This window comes from Leopardus geoffroyi, chromosome A1 (genome assembly GCF_018350155.1).
Source record: "Leopardus geoffroyi isolate Oge1 chromosome A1, O.geoffroyi_Oge1_pat1.0, whole genome shotgun sequence".
Taxonomy (NCBI): domain Eukaryota; kingdom Metazoa; phylum Chordata; class Mammalia; order Carnivora; family Felidae; genus Leopardus; species Leopardus geoffroyi.
The window spans coordinates 168,538,824-168,560,285 of NC_059326.1; the positions used below are offsets into that span (position 1 = coordinate 168,538,824).

At 37.3% G+C, this 21,462-nt stretch overlaps 1 long non-coding RNA gene across 1 annotated transcript in view; it reads left to right on the forward strand.

Annotated features, from left to right (window-relative positions):
• The first annotated feature begins 1,020 nt into the window (after positions 1–1,020).
• The window catches only part of LOC123609422, a 68,003-nt gene continuing 47,561 nt past the window's right edge, over positions 1,021–21,462 (forward strand). The window contains exon 1 of the long non-coding RNA XR_006717777.1: positions 1,021–1,125. This is a non-coding gene — a long non-coding RNA (uncharacterized LOC123609422). The remainder of the gene's footprint in view (positions 1,126–21,462) is intronic.

The window sequence follows — 21,462 nt, forward strand, 5'->3', positions numbered from 1 at the left end:
TTGAACCTGCCTCTAGAGCCAGTGGTTGGTGCATGGAAGTTGAGAGCAGTATATGCCGTGGCCTGGAGACTAGTTCAGAGGCAGTTTATGTGATCTATGCAGGCCAGTCACCGTTGTAAATATCAGTTTGAGACTTTCTGCTGGAACCAGTGGTAAAGAGAAACGCTCTTTTGTTTTTTGGGGTTGCTAAGCCTATACCTTCTTACCGCCACTTTGCCACTACTTGAGGCCAGCCTGAAAATGAAGGCAGCATGGGGTAGGCCAAGCCGGGGGGTGGATGGAGGATATACAAACTACACCGCTTGAGTACCTAGATCTAGCTTCATGTGAAGCCAGTAGTGAACCCTTAATATTATGGTAGCTTAGGTTAGTTGAGTTGGTTTTTGCCTTTTGCAATCGAAAAAATCCTGAATAACGCAATGGTGAAACCATACACCAAATCTCAAGAGTGTGATATGCCTATATTTGCCTTAACAAGGATGCAAACAGTTACAGTGAAGACTTCTGTTAATATTGAGGAGGGGGCCACAAAGTGAGTTGTTGACATTTTCCTGTAGAGCAAAAAGTGTACTCTAGGTTGCTCGTGTTGTGTTTTAGAATTCTGCTTTGCTGTCCTTTTCCCTATTTGTAAAACTGGAGTGACAGATAGCAATAGTTAGGGAAATATTGGTGCTGTATCATCTTGTCAACTCTATAATCATAAAACAAATCTTAGTGTTTGGTTGAAAGGTATAGTAATTAATCAGTAGAAGAGGAAATTTCAGTTGAGGTACCTAAGAGTTTCCATGTGATAGACATGCTTTGGAATTTAGGCTCTGCTTTCCAGCTTTGTGATCATGGTCAAGTTACTTAATCCGTCAGCCACATTTGCCTTGTACTTAGATCTAATAATCCTGTCTAATAGTGCTTTTAAAAAAAAAAGTAAATGGGTTAATTTAAGGAACAAGCTTAGAACAGTACCTGGGCATAATAAGTAGTCAAAATACATTGCTATGATTATTATTCCCCCCTTGTTTTTAGGCATTGCAACATGTGGTGCCAGAAAGGAACTCTGGATTTGTACACGATGATTCCATCCTCATCTGTGTTTCCTGACACGTTTGGACAGGAGTGTGGCAGCCCAAGGTACAAAGAGAGACCCTGGGCTACACTTTAGCATGTTTTCAGTTTCTTGTGGGTTAATGGTTACTAAAGAAATGCAACAAAGTATGACTGCTTTATCAGGGTTGCATTCAGCCTTGAAACAATTTCCATTTTTATATGTTCACTTACACCAGTTTGTATGATATGAAATCAATGAGAAGAGAGCTGTGTTGGCAAGAACTCTGCCTGGTAAAAAAAGAGACATTTTCTTAGACCATGTATGCCTTTAAACACTGTTATTTAAAAATTTGTTATTTCCTTGCAAAAACGTGATTACAGCATTACAAGGAAGATATTGCAGTTGGACAGTAGCCTTCTTTCAGCTCTCTTTGAGCAAATATTGTAAATGTCTAGTGTGAGTGCACTAGTTTCCCATATAATGGGAAACTAAATAAAAGGATGTAACATTTAAAATTGGTCAGAAAGTCAGAGAAAGGTTGGCTTTTTGGTACATTTTTAGATCATTATTGGTTGGCTTGAATTGCTTCATGCTGTTACAGGAACAAAATTATTAGAGAATGAAAATAAAGCATTCAAATGATTTAATGAAGATTTTTGTTTTACTGAGGTAATTGACCTCAGTTTCAAGTAAATACCCACATCTCTCAATTAATAACTATTTTTAATACTTTTTCTGCTTCCTTCATTGTCTCACTGCCAACCGTCAATTATTACAGCTGTGAGAACGCCCGAATCTAGAAGCTACCCCTTTTAATTTCTTGCTTCTAATCTGCAATGGGGAGGGGAGTTAGATCTTTTCTAAAATAAGAGTAAACAAGCTCTGAGTGAAAGTCAGTTTTCCAATGGTGAATGGGGTAACCTTAGTGTATTGGTTTGTGATTTGTACCCCCTGGATATTTAAAGGCTCCTGTTACTTACTTCGAATGTTCTCAGCCATGTCCAGATGAGGATGTAACTTTTGGTTAAGTAATATGCTTTTTTAACAAATTAAAAATTTCAGGGATATCAGGCTAGCTCATTTGGAGGACCATGCGACTCTTGATCTCAGAATCTTGAATTGGAGCCCCACATTGAGCCTGGAGCCTACTTAAAAAGAATAAATAAATTAAAAAAAAATTTAGGGACTTTTTATATAGCTAAGCTCTATACTTGTACATAAGTTATTTTCACTTGGTTATTACCTTGCTCAAACCTTTCAAGTATTTAATGTCAAGAGAGTATTTAATGTCAAAAGGAACATATCTAGAGTCTCTATTTTGTATGTCTTATTCTTCTAAATTGACCCCTTTCCCTTCTCTACCTATCTGTGACACGGCTTCATTGTTTCCTGGATATCCCTTGCTTGCTTTTACCTATACGTAATATTTAAACTGTAGCTTTGAGTTAAGGCAACTTTTCCTACCTTCTCATCCTTTTAATTGCCTGTAACTACATAGTTTTTCCCATTGGGAAGCTGATCAAATACTGTCTTTGAGTATGCTCTTATCTGCTCTGAACAAATGTATGTTCCTTCTTCAGTAGGAAGATTCTTCAGAAGGAAAGAATATTAATATCTCTTTTATATTCTTCCCATTATCTTGTCTTATGTCTGGTACATCTATTCAGTCAGGGATGATGGAGCAACACAGGAAGGCTAGTGATTTGAGCAAAATTGTTTGCCCTTCTTTGTATATATCTTTACTTCTCCTGACATAAGCCTTCTTTGTGTAAAGGAGTCTGAATGTTGTCTTGCTACATCAGAATGGATGGGAAAAAATGATTACTTAATCACTCATGTATATGTGTGCAAGGCTTTAAAGGAAATGGGTTCGAAAAATCTGGTTGCATGCACAGAAGGTGAGACACCAGGTCCACTTGTAGACATTGGATGGTTTCTGGCACTTATTTCAGATGAGAGGATTTCTTGTCTCCAGTATATGGTTCACATATATGACTGATACACTCTCTTGTCATGGACCCTTTATATGTCTAGTTATATAGGTAATTTTTGTAATTGTTATTCCCATCTCAATGTTTATATTTTGTCAAAGGGAATCTTTTCCATTATGTTTCTTCTCCATTTTGAAACGACTCTAATGGAAAATTTGCTGTACTTATTTTTTTACATTCAAGATGAAGGTTATTTTACTCTACTTATTAATGAGTCACATAAATCCTGTAGGTTTTCTTGACCCAAATTTCAAGTGTTTTATTATTTTTTTAATCTCACAACATGGTAAACACTTATTAGAGATGAATAAATCCTTCCTGGAAATAAAATGTATATCATTAATTGGGCAAGCCATCAGACTCTCCACTTAATAATTCATGGGACCCAGCAAAGGATTCAAAGGTATCTGAGTTGTTTGGTTACAAGATGCTAATGATGGTAAGGTCAAAAGAGCCTCATTTCTGCCCAGTTAGTTTTATGCTGATGAAATTTCTGCTTTAAACATGTACACTGTTTTTTCAGTGTAGGCAGCCATCTCAGTGATCCACCTGCCCTGTCAGGAAGGAAGAAAACTTGAGTGGCAACCTCACCACTGCGAATAAAATTTTGAAGCAAAGTGCCCACAATTCTAGAGATTCAGGGTCAATGTATGTCATACCATCATTATCTATTTCTAAATAATCCTAGAAATTAAAGATCTCTGTGATGCTGTGTTCCAATGGGTGTTGACTTGACCCCTTTCTTTTTTTGGCACCATAACTAGTCCACAAAATGACACAGGGCATCAACTGCCACGATTTCACTACCTGTACTCCTACATTCTTCTACAAAGCTTATAAAGGAGAGTTAATTACAGATCTGACTAACTACACAAAGCTGACACATATAACATATAAAAAGCTTTTTATTGCCAGATAAATGCTTTCTCAGTTGCAGTGATATTGAACAGCAAGTGATGATACCAAAGGTAGCTAATTACAGGTCTAAATTCCCAATAGATTATACTGAGGTACCCTGGACTCCGCCTCCTTTTTCAATGCAGAGGCATGAATTTGAATTAGGTAAAACGTTTCGCTATACCCGTTATAGCTAAAAACTTACATTTCATGACTCAAAAGGTCAAAGGATTAGTGTAAACTTATTTTACATTTAAAATACATTAAGTAACCAGATAATGCTGGCATTTGGCATTCTTGTAATTTTATACAAAGAGAACCCTGATATTCTCATTTTTATTTCCCACGACTTTCTTGTGAAAGACTTGTTCCTTTGTAATCTTGGTGGATATTTGGAAGTTGCAAGGGAAAATGTTATATAGGAGGAAAGGTTTGAAAAATAATCTAAATTTTTATTCTCGAATACTTACAAGTACGTTTTGAGCTCTTATCACTCTTTAGATGTCTGATGGAAAAAAAAACTTTACAGTGCTAAGATTGTTTATGTTGTCACTTTCTACTTTCTGGCTATTTTCCAATTGTTCATTTATTCTTTGCTTATAGAGGAATGTGGTTCAACAATCATACAGTAGGCCAAGCTTATCATAACATCAATTTTCATTGTGGCTACACATTAATGAAAGCTCTCTTGTGGAAAATGTTTATGTTTTGTTAAGAAAAGATCTCTTTGTACAAGATTATTCTATCTGCAATTTTGGGTGTCCTATTGACATCAATTATCCCATTTAAAAATTTAAAGCTTTATTTGTAAATAAGCAACACATGCACATGAAAAAATTTTAAGAGTTATATACTAGTAAAAAGGAAGTCTCCTTACTCATGTCTAGGGTAACCACTGTTACCAACATTTTTTTTTTTTAATCTTGGGAGATATATTGTGCATATATACACAAATAAGGAAAATGGTCCACTTTTATGTATAAATGGCAGCATGATATATTACATTTTTACAACTTTGTTTTTTGTATAACCATGTAACTTGGAGTTTTCTTCATTTTCAGCTATGTTATTGGCTTTTATGGTGATATAATCCATCACAATTCTTAAATATACAAAAGACCTCTGACCTTTCAAGGCATATTTATGTATTTAAAAAAATTTTATTTACTTGTGAGAGAGAGAGAGTGTGCAAGCAGGGGAGGAGCAGAGAAAGAGGAGACAGAAGATCTGAAGTGGGCTCTGCACTGATGGTAGAGCCCCTAATGTGGGGCTCAAACACACGAACTGTGAGATCATGACCTGAGCCGAAGTCAGATGATTAACCAACAAAGCCAAAGACATATTTAAAACAAAAATACATTATTTAAAGTTTATTTATTCTGAGAGAGAGTGAAAGAGAGCATGAACTGGGGAGGGGCAGAGAGAAGGGAGAAAGAGGATCTCAAGCAGGCTCCGCCCTCCTAACGCAGACCCCAATGGGGGCCTGAACTCATGAACTGTGAGATCATGACCTGAGCCGAAATCAAGAGTGAGACACTAAACCAACTGAGCCACCCAGGTGTCCCTAAAACGAAAATACATTTCTTTGCCTGGCAATCAGAGTACATGATGGTTTTTCTTCCCATTCTAATTTAAAATATTTTTGTGTAAGAAAATCAGTATGTTGCAAATTCAGTATGGTTTCCAGTACTGACACTTTCTGAGTGACTTTGGACATGTTACTCTCTGAATATGAGGTGTTTTTTTTTTTTTTTTTCATTTGTAAAATGGGAGAGTACATTTCAAAGGATTGTTGGAAAGATTAAATAAGCTTGTGAGCATGATACACTTAAGCTCATTACATGGCACATAGTGCTGTGTCTAGAACATTGACATCTGTACTTATCTATGTATCCATAGCTGTATCTGTTTATAGCTATACATACCTGTGTCCATGTCTACAAGAATACCCATATCTTTACTGTGTGATGTTAAAATTAAGATGACTACCTCATCTATAACAAACCCCATGTCTCTGTATCCTTTTTCTAGGCTTTATTTTTCTCCATAGCACTGAGTGACATGTAAGTGACATAGCATACCTGATATTATATGTTTATTTAGTGTCTGTTTCTACTAGAATATAAGCTCCAAGAGAGCAAAGACCTTGTCTGCTTTATATACTACAAGGTCCTATAGAGCCTAGAATTATGCCTGACATGTAATGGGTACTCAATAAATATTTGCTGAATGAATTTAATAATTATTTATTAAACTTGACTCTTAGAATTAAAGTGTACATTGAAATATATTTACTTTCCTTTTAAATATGGTGCATGCTATGTGATAGAATCTTAGAATCAAAGCAATGTGATATTCTTTTTAAAAAAATTTTTTTAACATTCATTTTTGAGAGACAGAGAGATGGAGCATGAGCAGGGAAGGGGCAGAGAGAGAGGGAGACACAGAATCTGAAGCAGGCTCCAGGCTCTGAGCTGTCAGCACAGAGCCCAACATGGGGCTTTGAACTCATGAACCATGAGATCATGACCTAAGCCAAAGTCAGACGTTTAACTGTCTGAGCTACCCAAGCGCCCATGTGATATTCTTGATGTGTACTATCACAGCTTCTGATCAAATAAAATAATTAGCATTTGTTAGACTCAGATTGCAGCAGGTGAAAGGGATCTGAGTGATTAGGGTACAGGTTCTTCATTTCACAAATAAAAAGAATTCAGTATGAGGAACAAATCTTGAATTAAAAAATGAGATCTGACTCAGGTACTTACTACCATATTAGTTTGGTACTGATGTGTGTTCAACACTCTACAAACCACTAGGGGTATAAAGCAAGGTCTCTGTCCTCAGGAACCTTATTTAAAGATAGGTCTAGCACATGTGAACTGTTAGAGAATATGAGGAGACAGCACAGTTCTAAAGGCTATAATACATAGTAAACTAATTCAGAGATGGTCAAGGAAAGGCATCATGGGAGTCATGGAACTTCACCTAGGCCAGGAGAAATGAACTAATTTAGATGGGAAAACTGGGAGAAATATTACAGACAGGGAACACACGTGGAGAACATGGGATGAGCATGAGCGTTCATGAATGAGAAAGGCAGGAAGCAGGTGACACATTGCAGAAGTACTTGATAGGTAAGTGGTGGGAAATACTGTCGGGATGGGGATGTTGGGCAAGTAAAACAAATGTTTTTCACATTTGTTTCTCTGTGATATAAGAATTGAGACTGTTCACTTTAAAAAGGAACTGGTGAAGGAACTGGAAAGAAAGGGAAAGATGTAAGAAGGAAACCGAAGTCTTGAAAGTAGTATTTGAGGCCAGTAGGTATGGCAGTGGTGTGCTGAATAGTTTAGGTGGCACTTAGGGCAGCCAGAGATATGGAGGGGAGATGTCATTTCTGTGTTGCAAACTTTTGGTGCCTGTAGCTCTTCACTTGCATGTCATTAGGACTGGCTGCCCTTTACTCCTCTTTATCATTGTCAGCTATTTACTTCCTAATGTAACTTTTTCTAGTAACTCTGGCAAGTATTACATTCTTGGTGAAGTCTTCTCTGAACTTGCCAAGTTGTTGACTACACCTTCTCCTTTGTATGCCCACTACAGTTAGGTGGGTATTCCATATCAATTACTATTTATCACATATTAAATGGGATATATTTATTTACCACTTTTACTCTGAACAATATTGTACACTCTTTTAGTTCATGTAGGGTCTGACCCATAACTTAATGCAGTACCTGAGGCAGAGTGGGGCTTTATATTACTTCATCAAATGGTTGCATTATTCCTTACCTGAAGTCATTCTGTGTGACATCAGTATCTATCTATTCTATTAGCATTATGTTTGCCTTAGGATTCCTACCCTCTGTGGCTCTAAGAACTTTTGCCACCTCCCACTTAGTCACCTGCTCCATGGCTGATCCTTGAACTAGATTGGACCCCACTTAAACATTAGACCCCTAAGTGTTCTTATATGACTAGGACATCCTATCATTTTGGTTCTCTTACTGCCTTATCCCCTAATATCCTGTCTCTTAATCCCTTCATTGTTTCTCAGGCCATCAGCTTGGTCCTAGGTCCACTTCTTCCTTCTGGCAGAGATCCATGATCTACAGATACTCTTAACTCTTTGGTCCTTGTTTTCACTGTACCAGCCATGGAGAAGAACCACACAACTGGTTTGGTATGGAACCTTCATGGATTGATGGTCTCCAGTGTATGCTAATCTTCCTTGCTGCCTGGAATTTATTCAGCTCTTTCACCATCATTTTGGTGACTATTTCAAGCCTTCATTACTCCCTTCATATCTTCTTTTTTTTTTTTTTAACATTTATTTTTGAGACAGAGAGAGACAGAGCATGAATAGGGGAGGGGCAGAGAGAGAGGGAGACACAGAATCGGAAGCAGGCTCCAGGCTCTGAGCCATCAGCCCAGAGCCCGACGCAGGGCTGGAACTCACGGACCGCGAGATCGTGACCTGAGCTGAAGTCGGACGCTTAACCGACTGAGCCACCCAGGCGCCCCTCCCTTCATATCTTCTAACTCATCATTGCTCTCAAGAAAGGATCTTGACTCCCACTTTACAGACAAAATAGAATTAATAAGGCAGAAACCTCTTCAGTTTTCCCCAAGAAACCTACCAATTTAATTGCAATGTGTATCTAGAGCTGATCTTGCCATCTCTGCTCACTGTATTCATACTCCTGCCTTTTCATTTACTAGTTGGTCCACTGCAGTCTGATTCTGCCTGATGCCCTCATCTTGCCATACCACTGAAATTTCTTTTGCTAAGGAAATTTATATTCTTGTAGTTGCTAAATTTCTTAAACAAATTTCAGTCTTAAAATCTCAGTTATTCTCTGTGTTTGATCCTGATAACCACATCGCTGTTTTTGGTCTTTTCATACCTTTGGTTTCAGTAACTTGTCTTTCTTTGGACTTTTCTTCCTTTCTCTGATTATTTGTCCTTTATTTACTTTAAGAGATACTCTTCTGTATTTTTCTCTTAAATGCCACTAGTCTTGAGCTTCACCCCTTCTCCTTTCTCTTCTATCCTCCTCTCTTTTTCTCTTGATGTATGCACATCCTGTAAGTCATGTCATCACAACTCATAGCTTCAACTATTGTTGATAGATAGAATCTCTATCTCTACCTCAAACTGCCCTTGTAAACTCAGGAAAATAAAATCAACTGAATAGTTCCATTTTGATGTCCCATGGGCACTATAATCTCAACCTGTCAAAGCTGATTTCATTTTCTTTCCTATACTTCTCCTTTTCCACCTTACTTTTGCCACCACAAACCTGAGAGTCAATTAAGACTTCTCCTTTTCTGTCTTACAATATTGAACCAGTCTTTATTTTTTATTAACAAAAAAATTTTTAAGTAAGCTCTGTGGCCAGTGTGGGACTTGAACTCATGACCCTGAGATCAGGGGTCACATGCTCTATTGACTAAGTCAGCCAGGCGGCCCTGAACCAGTCTTTAAGTCCCATCAATTTAAACCCCAATATATGATCAATTTTCTTTATATCCCTACTGCTACTAACTTAGTCTTGCTTTACAGGATTCCTGTGTTACTGCAACAGCTTTCTAACCAATCTCCTGTTTTCAGTTGTGCTTTTCTAAATTGTCCTTAAGGTATTGTCAGTTTCTAAGAAGCAAAACGATCATGTCCTTCCTATGCTTAAAATATTTTATTTGCTCCCCATCTCCTTCAATATAAAATTCAAATTTCTTGGCATGGTAAAAATAAGACCTTGGTGATTTGGCTCCAGCCTCCCTTTCTACCTTGCCTTTTATTTATTTGAAAGCAAAGAATATGTGCCAAGCGCTCTGCTAGGCAATGGAAACACAGAGAGAGTGAGAGGCAGTCCCTGTCTCTGGTGAATTCACAGTATCTAATAGGGTAGAATGACACATAAACAAATGTTTCCAAATGGGGTAGCAGGTAGAATACCAAGAGCTTGGACCAGGCCACCTCTATAGTCTAATGTCAAGCTGGGCATACAAACACACATGCCACTGACAACTCAAAGAGCTGAATCAGGTTGGAAGATCTATTATTTTCCTGTGGCTGTTGTAGCAAACTGCTATGAACTTGGTGGCTTAAAATAACACAGATTAATTATTTTCTAGTTCTAGAGTCCACACATTTGAGATCAGTTTCACTGGGCTAAATTTAAGGTGTTACAAGGTTGGTTCCTTCTGGAGGCTTTGGGAGAGAATCCATTTTCTTGCCTTTTCTAGCATCTGAGACTGCCTGCATTCTTTGGCTCCTGACCCCTTCCTCACATCACTCCTGCTTCACGCTTCCGTCATCTCCTCTCCTACTTCTCATCTGTAATCCAAATCTCCCCACTTCCCCCTGTTCTAAGGACACTTGATACTACATTTAGGGTCCGCTCAAAGAATCCAGGATGATCTCCACATCTCAGGGTCCTTAATTTAATCACATCTGCAGAGTCCCTCTTGCCACATAAGGTAACATATTTAAGGTTCCAGGGATTAGCATCTGAATATTTTAGGGGCCATTATTCAGCCTACCACAAAATACATAATATGTTTGATTTCACCTACTGAGTGGTATTTAAAAAAAAGTTGCAGACAGTGAAAAAGTTTAAGATATTACATAAACATCCAGATTCCTGGCTGCCTCTGGCCTCTCTCGGCCTGCAATCCCACATGGCCACTGTAGGCTGGTGACTTCGAAGTGGCCTGCGTTCTCCAGTCAGCTCACTGCCTCCCAGTTTTTGCTGCTCTGCCCTGAGCCAGCTTTGTTCATCCAGACTGACTTTGGGACCTGACTTTGGAACTGACATTGGAACCCCCTGGAATCTGTTTCTTGTCCTCAACTTTCCACCTTTGTGGGTGTACATCCCTTCCTGCTGGAGTTCTTTCCCTTATTCTCCCTCCTCCCTCCTCTGCAACCACCTAGGTACTCCTGCTCATCCTTTAAGAATAGGTGGAAGAGTCTTTCTCTGGGAATCCTTCTCTATGTCTCCTGTTCATGTGAGTTAGTACCTCTTAGCACTGCTGTTTTAACATTTGGTCCACCATATTTGTTCCCCCATGGAGGCAGAGCTTGCCTCTTTTTCTGACTTTAGCATATCACCCACAGTAGGAACTCAGTAAATGTTTGCTGAATGCATAAATGTGATGTGCAAAAGTGGTGACACTATTGGTGGGTGCATTTATTGCGAAGTAAAAAGTGCTATTAAGAGTTTTTGGCTATAAAACAGGATAATTTAAATTTTCCACTATAAGCAGCTTCCTGGAAAGACACGGTGGGACCGGATACCAGAAAAGATTTTTAATTCAGGGAGAGTGTTGGAGACTATGGAGAGGAATCAGGGCAGGTTCAGGGAGAGTGGGAAGTCCTGAAGCAAGGCTAAATTCTGGGATTTTGCTTTGTCCAGGAAGACCTGGTCAAACTCGGCTTTGGATCAAGGCCTAAGAACAGATCTACAAATAGTAACATCAGAAGGTGTGATGCCTAGTATCATTTCAATTCTGACATGGCTAAAGTGCTCTAAAGAGACACAGTCTGAATAATAAAACTGGTATAATCTTGTGGAAGACACAGAAGAGGTGGGAAGCTTACCTGAGTCATGAATTATTCATGCTTCGCTGGAGAACAATGAGGCAGAACTTGGCTTTTATTACTGCTTCTGATACAAAGTGATTAGTTTTAATTTAGATGATTGCACATGCTTATGTAACACACTAAATTCTATTTGGTTATTAGCATTTTTGTTTTGACCATTCCAATTTGAGACGATTTACTTGAGGTTATGGAATTGTTTCTTCCTAATGAATGCATTAGAATTGAATATTAAGATATATGGAAGACTTCTTCCCAGTCCTCACAGTTAATCAAATAAAGTAATTTTTTCTCTGATGCAGAACCAGAGATGAATGACTCTTTGAACTAAAATTAGATTAAATTGACACAGTCATCTGAAGAGCAGAAATATACACACCCTTTGCTAATATTTATTACAAGAGAACATTCTTGTTATTGCTGTTGATCATAGGAGCTCTGGCTATACCATACAGTGAAACTGAACCTAAGTCACAAGTCTCTAAAGTTGGCAAAGGTGGTTTGGCTGTTTCCCTACAGCTAAGAATATGAGCTATATAATGGTAAATAAAAACAATTTAATGTGAGTTGTTGACCATAATAATCATAATATGAATTTAGCCATAGATAATCTGTTCAATTTTTGCTGATTCCCAGTTGCCACAGGGCTTTTAAATCCAGATTTTTTTTGGTTTTCTTGTTTGTTTTCTGCTTGTTTTCAAGTTAGGGAGAAGTAGGTATGGATCCCTTATAAAGTTTATTTGAAAACTCGTGGTACTTTTATGTATGTTAAAGTAGACTCAGTTACTTATTGTTTTGCACTCCTAAAAATAATCAAAGCAGAGAAAATGGCCATTCTCCCTGTGATATCCTGAGTTCTGTTGCTATAGGGAAAGTCAAAAGAATGGCTGCAATAATTTAGAAGACAACTGGATGGAATTATTTTTCAGTTAACTAAGACATATGAATAGAACTATAACATTCAAAATCCTGATTTTAGTATTGAGGTGATGATAACCTTTAATCATATGATCAAGACTTAATTAGATTCTCAGGCAATTAGAAAATAATAAGTTTAAATGCCTTTAAGCCTCTAGTGATCACAGACTGTGTAAACCTCCGTCAGAGTAAAATGAGTCCCAATAAAATGAGTCCCACGTATCTCTCAAAAAGACACGTGGCCTGGATCTGAAGAAAAGTTTTAGGTTCTACATTTTGAAACATGGGAAGATTTAACACAGATTGCAGAAAATGTTTTTTTTTAACCTTGCTTTATGCATTTTTGAACTAAGAAGGTATATTTAGATCCAATAGTGGTTGTAGAATTAATTATATACCCAAATGCATGTTTCTGCTCAGATCACCTGTTAACTTGTCTACCGTTTTTTGCTTTTTTGCTTTCTGAAATAATAGGAAACCTACACCCTAATATTTGGAGATAATTTCAGTGATTTAATTGTATTTAATAATAACTGCCTGGTTGGCTCAGCCGGTAAAGCATCCAACTCTTGATTTTGGCTCAGGTGATGATCTCCCAGGTTTGTGGGATTGAGCCCTGCCTTGGGCTGTGTGCTGAAGCACAGAGCCTGCTTGGGATTCTCTCTCTCCCTCTCTCTCTGTGTATGCACTCTGTCTCTCAAATAAATAAACATTAAAAAAATATGAACAAAGATAATATTGATTTAGGAAATCTAAAATATAATATTCTCTCCCAAATTATAAGGATGAAGATTCATTCCTACCAAATCTTTCAATTGACATTTCTTAAAAACCCTTTTGATAGAAGACAGGAGATAACAATATGTTTTCAGGGACAAGAATGACAAAGAGGCTGCTGTTTAGTTGCCCTCATTCTGGATCTAGCCGCTAGTGGCATATCTTCTACTGTTTTTTGTAGGTGTGTCCTATCTTGCCATTTCAAGTGCATTTTCTCATAGCACAAAGTGGAATGCTCTCCTCTTCTTTCTGTCTCAAGGGTTATTGTGGTAATGTCCCTTCCTCATGCTTCATGAGAAGCACTGGCTTTCCCCAACTAATCAGAAGAGTTGAAGATCTACCACTGCTTGGCCCCTCCTCAGCAAGCTGGCCTTAGTCATAACACAATCAATCCCTCCCCACCCCCATGTTTCCCACTCCTACACTTTGAAAACTGAAGCCCATCTAGACAAATGACCATTAGGATATTGATTCTGAAAGATTGATGGCACATACTTGAGAGACTTTGATCAGATTCTGAAGTTGTTTCCTTTGTCTTTGATATTTTTTGCTTTAGCTTCTCATGTAATACTTTCTCAACTGGAGAAGCAATTCAGTGGTAACATCTACTTCCTCTTATCATCATTTCTAATATTGCTTTTGTTTGCTTACTACTTGAAGATTCTTGGAAGAAAACTGCTATGTGCTTATAAAAGGTATGGGATTTTTTTTTTTTTTTTCTATTTGTGAAGAGATTTACCAAATCGAATGGCTTTTAGATTGAGATAGAACAACCTTGCCTGGAGAAGAAAACCAGGAAAATGTCAGAAAGCAGTGTATTCCTCTGAAGCTTTAAAAAATCTCTGTGAGTTCAATTTCAGATTTTAGATGTGGTCAAAACTAAAGTGAGAGATTTGGTTGTGCTCAGTTCAGTGGGTTTCAGTCCTCAGTAAGGACTCTTGCTTAATGTCCTTGGCCTTTATACCTAGAGAGGAATCCTTCTTGCCTAGCTTGAGGAGTTTTGATAGTGACAGCAAATCTACAAACCATGATGTCTGAAAACATGTGAAGTGCTTGTAAGGGATCAAGTGGCTCTGATACACTCAGATGACTACTGAGGAGAAGCACTGGGAGGACCTAACACACTCTGAGACCTACTTTCGGGAGAAATAATCACATTTTATAATGTAGTAGGATAAAATGCTATATTCTCCTGTTACTCTGAGGAAAAAAGTTCCCAATTTTAAATTTGCATGGGAGAGAAAATAAAACCATGGGAAGAGGCAACATCTATGTCTTAAAGAGGGTAAGGTGTGTTTATGATAGACATAATTTACTCATTCATTTATTGGGTCTGTAAACATTTATTGAGTAACTAGTGTTATGTGCCACGTACTGTTAATTCATAAATAACTAAAGCATTATGCCTCTCAAAGAGGGATTCAGATCAAAGGTAGATGGACATATAATGAAATAATTAATTATAACTGTTTAGATGAGCTTTTCAGAGAACAAAAGTGACTAATGTTTTAGACATTGTCAGATGTAATTCTGTGACAAGTCATATTCTACAGACCTTACTATATCTTTTCTATATGGATATCATAGGTGATATTGTTGGCTTCTTGGCAAGGCCTTGGCATATGGCCATAGATTACAGCTGCCTGCTATGCTCTGGAGACAGCTAGTGCACCACCTACATAGACCGGATGTGATGTCCCTGTGCCTAGGAGGGATGACTTATGGAGTACGCAATTTATATTAGGTAGGAGAAGAAGGAAAGGAAACTGTAAAGGTGAAGCAGTTTTGTCTTGTTTCAAAATAAAGAGGTCTTCATAATAATAGAGAACAACCCCTTTATAATAGCAGCAGATATTTAAGAATAAAGTTTAGAAGTATCTAAAATCTTGGGGCACCTGGGTGGTGCTCAGTCAGTTGAACATCTGACTCTTGATTTCATCTCAGGTCATGATTCCAGGGTTGTGGGATCAGGCCCCACATTGGGCTCTTAAGCATGGAGCCTGCTTAAGATTCTCACGCTCTCTCTCTCTCTCTCTCTCTCTCTGTCTCTCTGCCCCTCTTCCTGGCTCATGCTCTCTCTTTCTCTCTAAACAAAACGAACCAAAAATAAAGAAATGTTCAAAACCTATGTGAAGTAAACTTTAAAACACTTCTGAAAGACACAAACATGGACTTGAAGAAATGCAAAGTATATCCTCTATTCTTGAATAGGAAAACTTAAGACAGTCTCACTACATGAATTTATTAATATGATGCAACTCCAATAAAAACACCACCAGTCTTTAATATAGGGGTAGGAAAGTTGATCCTAAAGTTTCTGTGGAAAACCAACATATAAGAGTTGCCAGGACCAAAAAACAAAACAAACAACCAAAAAAAAAAAAAAAAAAACACTAAATGAGGAAGGACCACTCTTACCAAGCATTAAAACATAATACAAAGTTCCTATAATTAAAGCAATTGTCATACTGGTATATGAATAGACAGAGAAGTAGAACAGAATAGAAAGCCCAGACAGAGATCCAAGTTCCTACACAAATCCAGTATATGGTAAAGTATATCTCAAATCACTGGGTCAAAGATGGACTTGGGTAGCCATCTGGGAAAAGATAAAATGAAATATCACAATATACCCAAGAATAAACTTCAAGTTCATCAGAGATCTAAGTGTAATATTCTAACAATTTAAGTACAAAGAAAACATGGGTGAATACATCTTTAATGTTAGTATGGGGAAAGCTTTCTAATTATTCAAAATCTAGAGACAATAAAAAAGTGATAAATTTGATCCCAAAATCAATATTTTTTCCTCATCACTTCTGTGCTATTCCTACCAAAGGCACTTAATCCTAATTTAATCATAAGGAAACATTAGACAAACCTAAATTGAGGGGCATTTTACAAAATAACTGGTCTGTAATGTTTTAAAGCAACAAGATCATGAAAGTCACTGAAAGAATGAGTCTCTTTCCACACCAAAGGGATGTGATAACTAAATGGAACACATGATTCTGGGCTATATCATTTGGCTGTAAAGGACATTTTGGGTACAATGGGTGAAACCTATATGAAGTTTGATGATAAGATGGTGGTAATATATCAGTGTTAGTTTCCTGAATTTGATGCTTGCATTTTGGTTAGAATGGGGACTTCCCTTGTTTGTAGGAAAATGACACTAATATTTGGGATAATGATGTATCATGCCAACAGGTTACACTCAAAGGGTTTATGGAAAAGATAAACACTTTATATTTCTAAGTGTCTTGTAAGTTTGAGATTTTATTTATATATGTAATATATATAATGTTGATATTAATCAGTGATATCAATTAATATCAAAACATAAAATGTTTAATTTCATAGAAAAAATTAAACTAGCAAAACTGATCTTAGAAGAGATTTGAAAATGCAAACAGGAATTAGCAGAGAAGAAGTATGGAAAGTTGTCAGAAAGCAACCCCAAAACATCATTAGGTCCAAATGTTCTCACAGGCGCATTTTATTTAGCTCCTAAATGTCAGAGTTCCAATGCTGTCTAAATTGTTACAGAACATAGAAGAAGGACTAAAGCTTCCAGATCCTTTTTATAAAATGAGAAAACATTGATACCAGAATCCAAATATGACAGCAAAAAACCCACAACAACAGAAAAGAAAATGACAGATCAGTCTTATGACTATGTAATACATTAAATAAAACATTAATAAACAAAACTCAGCAGCACATTAAAAGGATAATAAATCATGACCAAATGGCATTTTATCTAGAAGTATAAGAATAATTTGACATCAGAAAAAACTAATAATATTTATCATATTACTCAAAATGTAAGCTTATGTGATCATCTTTATAGATGCTGAAAATATATTTAATAATACTCAACATCAATTCTTTATTAAATAATAAGTAAAGTGGGAATCAATAGATAGGTTTTATCATGTTAAGGAAGAATTCATCTCTCCCCTCAAGTGACATCATGTTAATTGAAGATTGTATACTGGAAGTAGTCAATAAAGTGACAAGCAAGACAAGGATGTCCCTATTAATATTGTTCCAGAAATTCTGGTCAACGCACTTAGATAAGACCAAGAAACCAAATGAATGAGCATTGGTAAAAAGGACATAAAAGCATTGTTATTTCTAGGTGATATAATTGTAAACATTACAGTATCATATGTACATCATTATATACATTTTATACCTAGAAAACACCAAAGAAACAAATAAAAAACTATAACAACACTGACAGGATACAGTAAGGCAGCAGGGTATAAAATTATATAGAAATACAATAATATTTCTATAGAAATAGAAATAGATACAGATAAGCAATGTTGAAAAACCCAACTATGGGTGAAGGGCTTTAGCATTTCTGGTAACATTTTTGGGATTTTTTCTTTATTATGTGGAGACACTTCAGAGGCGAGTTACCTGAGCCCATTATTGTTCTTTTGTAGATAATCTGACTTATCTCTGGTAGTTTTTAGGATTTTCTTTGTGATTTTAATATTCTCAACTTCATTATGATGTGGTTAGTTTCTGTATCCTGAAACTTCAGTTAGATAATGGACTGATCTTTCTGTTCCCCATGTCTCTTATTATTTCTTTCATATTTTTCCATCTCTTTATGTTGCTTTTGAATTCTCAGTGAGATTCCTGGATCTGTCTCCCAATTCATTACTTCTTTTTAGAATGTATTTAGTTTGCTGTTCAGCTTGTGTATTGAGGCTTTAAAAGTCTTTTTAATTGAGATTATTTATATATTAAAAATTTTTTAACTTTTAAGTGAAATTTTAATGTATTTGAAGCAGAGGAGAAATATTTCACAAGCTCAAAACTGTCATACTGACCAGAAGGCCATAAACATTTTTTAGGTGTGAATAAATATTCGTGATAGCATTAATTTATGGCTATCTAATATGCCATTTGTTTAACATTTTCCTATTTTTGACTACTGAGGTTATTTCAAATTTTTGGTAACATAAATAATTTTGAAATGAATGTCTTTATGCATGAGATTCTTTTATTCATTTTAGATTATCTTCTTAGGAACTATTGAACCAAAAATAGGTAGTTTTAACATTTTCACTGCTTATTGTCAAATGTTCTTTAAAGGGATGAGCCAATTAAAATGTGGTCACTTGCATCAGAGTGACAGATTGCCACTTCAGCAGCATTGGTTATTTTAATTTAATTTAATTTTTTTGCTGATTTAAGCGATGAAAACAATATCTTCTTTTTCAAATTTGCATTCATTGGGTTACTGGTAGGAGTGAACATTTCTCCAGGTTTGCTTACTGGCTAAATTTACTCTTTTGAGGGTTGTCCTTCCATGCATTTGATACTTCAGTTATTAGAGCCTTTCTGATTTTCTTATTGAGGCGTATCACTCTTTTTATAACACCCATATAAAGCTGCTGTCATTTTTGTGGCAGTTTCTCCCAAAGAAAACTCCCAAAGAAATTTATTTATTTTTCCCATAATAAAACTTATGGTTTTATTAATCCATAAGTTGCTGTGAATACATTCACTCTCCTTGAAACAAAACCAATTCTGTGTTCATTTTAGTCAGCTTAAAACTGAGGAATGCATTTTCTTCATGGAGACCTAGAAACTGCAGCTCTGATTTCAACTTGACGCACTTCAAAATGGCCTGTAACGGTGCACTTCTGAGGAGTGGAGATGATAGTGATGTCCTCAAGACAAAGCTGTGTTACTGCAGCAAGGGACAAGTAGGGGCTGGCCACCTGAAATAATTATGACCGGTGTATTTTGGCCAATGGAGTTATTACAAGATCAGCACGCAAATCCAAGCTAGTTCATATAACTTACCTCTGAAGTGTATTCACATAATCAGTAAAATTCCAAAAGAAATTATTGGATATGCTGAATAATCTGCCCAGTTAAGTTTCAGAATGTAAACCATGGAAATGCATGTATTTTGAGGTTGAGCCATTTTCCTTCCTCAGGTAGTATGGGCTGAATTATGAAATAAGCAGTTAGCCCAACCCTGATTTTTTTTAAGTTTATATATTTTTGAGAGAGAGAGTGGAGGAGGGGCAGGGAGAGAGGGAGAGAGACAGAATCACAAACAGGCTCTGTGCTGTCAGCACAGAGCCCCACACAGGGCTCATGACCAAAACCAAAATCATGACCTAAGCCAAAATCAAGAGCCAGACACTTAACTGATTGAGTCACTCAGGCACTCCAGTCCACCTCTGTTTTAAGAGTAGCTGTGTCTGGAAAACAGTGTGGAGTTTCCTCAGAAAATTAAAAAGAGACCTATCCTATGACCCAGTAGTAGCACTGCTAGGAATTTACCCAAGAGATACAGGAGTACTGATGCATAGGGGCACTTGAACTCCAATGTTTATAGAAGCACTCTCAACAATAGCCAAATTATGGAAAGAGCCTAAATGTCCATCAACTGACGAATGGATAAAGAAATTATGGTTTATATACACAATGGAATACTACGTGGCAATGAGAAAGAATTAAATATGGCATTTTGTAGCAACGTGGATGGAACTGGAGAGTGTGATGCTAAGTGAAAGAAGTCATACAGAGAAAGACAGAGACCATGTTTTCACTCTTATGTGGATCCTGAGAAACTTAACAGAAACCCATGGGGGAGGGGAAGGAAAAAAAAAAAAAGAGGTTAGAGTGGGAGAGAGCCAAAGCATAAGAGAATCTTAAAAACTGAGAACAAACTGAGGGGTCAATGGGGGGTGGGAGGGAGGGAAGGGTGGTGATGGGTATTGAGGAGGGCACCTGTTGGGATGAGCATTGGGTGTTGTATGGAAACCAATTTGACAATAAACTTCATATATTGAAAAAAAAAGAGTAGCTGTGAAGGAGCATCTGGGTGGCTCAATTGGTTAAGCATCTGACTTCAGCTCAGGTCATGATCTCACAGTTCGAGGGCTCAAGCCTGGTGTCGGGCTCTGTGCTGACAGCTTGGAGCCTGGAGCCTGCTTTGGATTCTGTGTCTCCCTCTCTCTCTGCCTGCTTTGGATTCTGGAGTCTGCTTTGGATTCTGTGTCTCCCTCTCTCTCTCTGCACCTCCTCCAGTCACGCTCTGTGTCCCAAAAATAAATAATAAACATAAAAAAAATTTTTTTTTAAAAAAGAGTAGCTGTGAAGACTCACAGGTATGGGAGATATATTCAAGTAGGTGTTACACAATTTGTGAATATAGATAGTACAAGAGATTAAACAGGGCATATTAGAGAAAACATATCATATGTAATAATCAGCATTATTCAACTTGGAGCTAGTTGGTCCCAAACAGCCAAACCCAAATCATTGTCAAATGACTGAAATTGAACTGGCTGTGGCAGCACCACTAATGCCAGTAAAGCTAGAGGTGAAAGAATGCTGTCCCTGAATGGAAATAAAAAGTACATCCTTAAATGTAGATTCTACTTCCCTTTCCCAGTAGAATTACTTAGGTTACCCTCAAGGGTAGGCATATTTGAGGAGTGAGTGGGGGCAGGGAGGCTTTAAATGTAAATCTACTTGTCTGTATATTCTAGTCTTCCTGCCCAGTGCAGGGTGACTCAGAACTAATTTTTTGCTGCTGTGCAAGAGTCAGTGTTGTCTGGAGGTCCTTCCCTTCTGCTCAGGGATCCCAGTGACCTTCTCCAGGGCAGCAGCCTTCAGACCCCACACAGTCTCCCAATCCACTTGTACAGACAGTTGTAATCAAAAGAAACCAGAGCCCCATCCTCATCCCTCTTATTTCTGAAAGCTAACTGGACTGATGAATTTTATTTCAGACTTCCTACACAGAGCCACAAGATTTATTTTCCACTCCTTGGCTTCCACTTCTCAATAAAAGCAGTTAAGCTGACCACGGTAATCAGGTCTTTTCACTAGCAATAAAGCACAAATATCACAGGTTTGAGTTCATTTTTAAAAGAAGCACAATTTAAAAACCTTTAGAAAGTTGATGCCTGGAGCTGGGTGGTATAATGACCTCTCCTTTCAAATCAACATTAGATCCAGATTGCATTTCCAAGTGGGAAGGCTGCTGGGCTACGGAAAGTGACCTTTGGCTGAGTGACTACTTGTTACCTTGTCAGCTTCAGTGCTGCCTGCCATTAGGAAGAACTCCGGAGTAATAAACTATTTACAGCCTGCACTTATCTATCCCCTACAGGGCACTTTCTGAGCAGGGAAAAAAAGGCAATTGATTTTCTCTATTCGATAGTCATCATCTTATAGTTAGG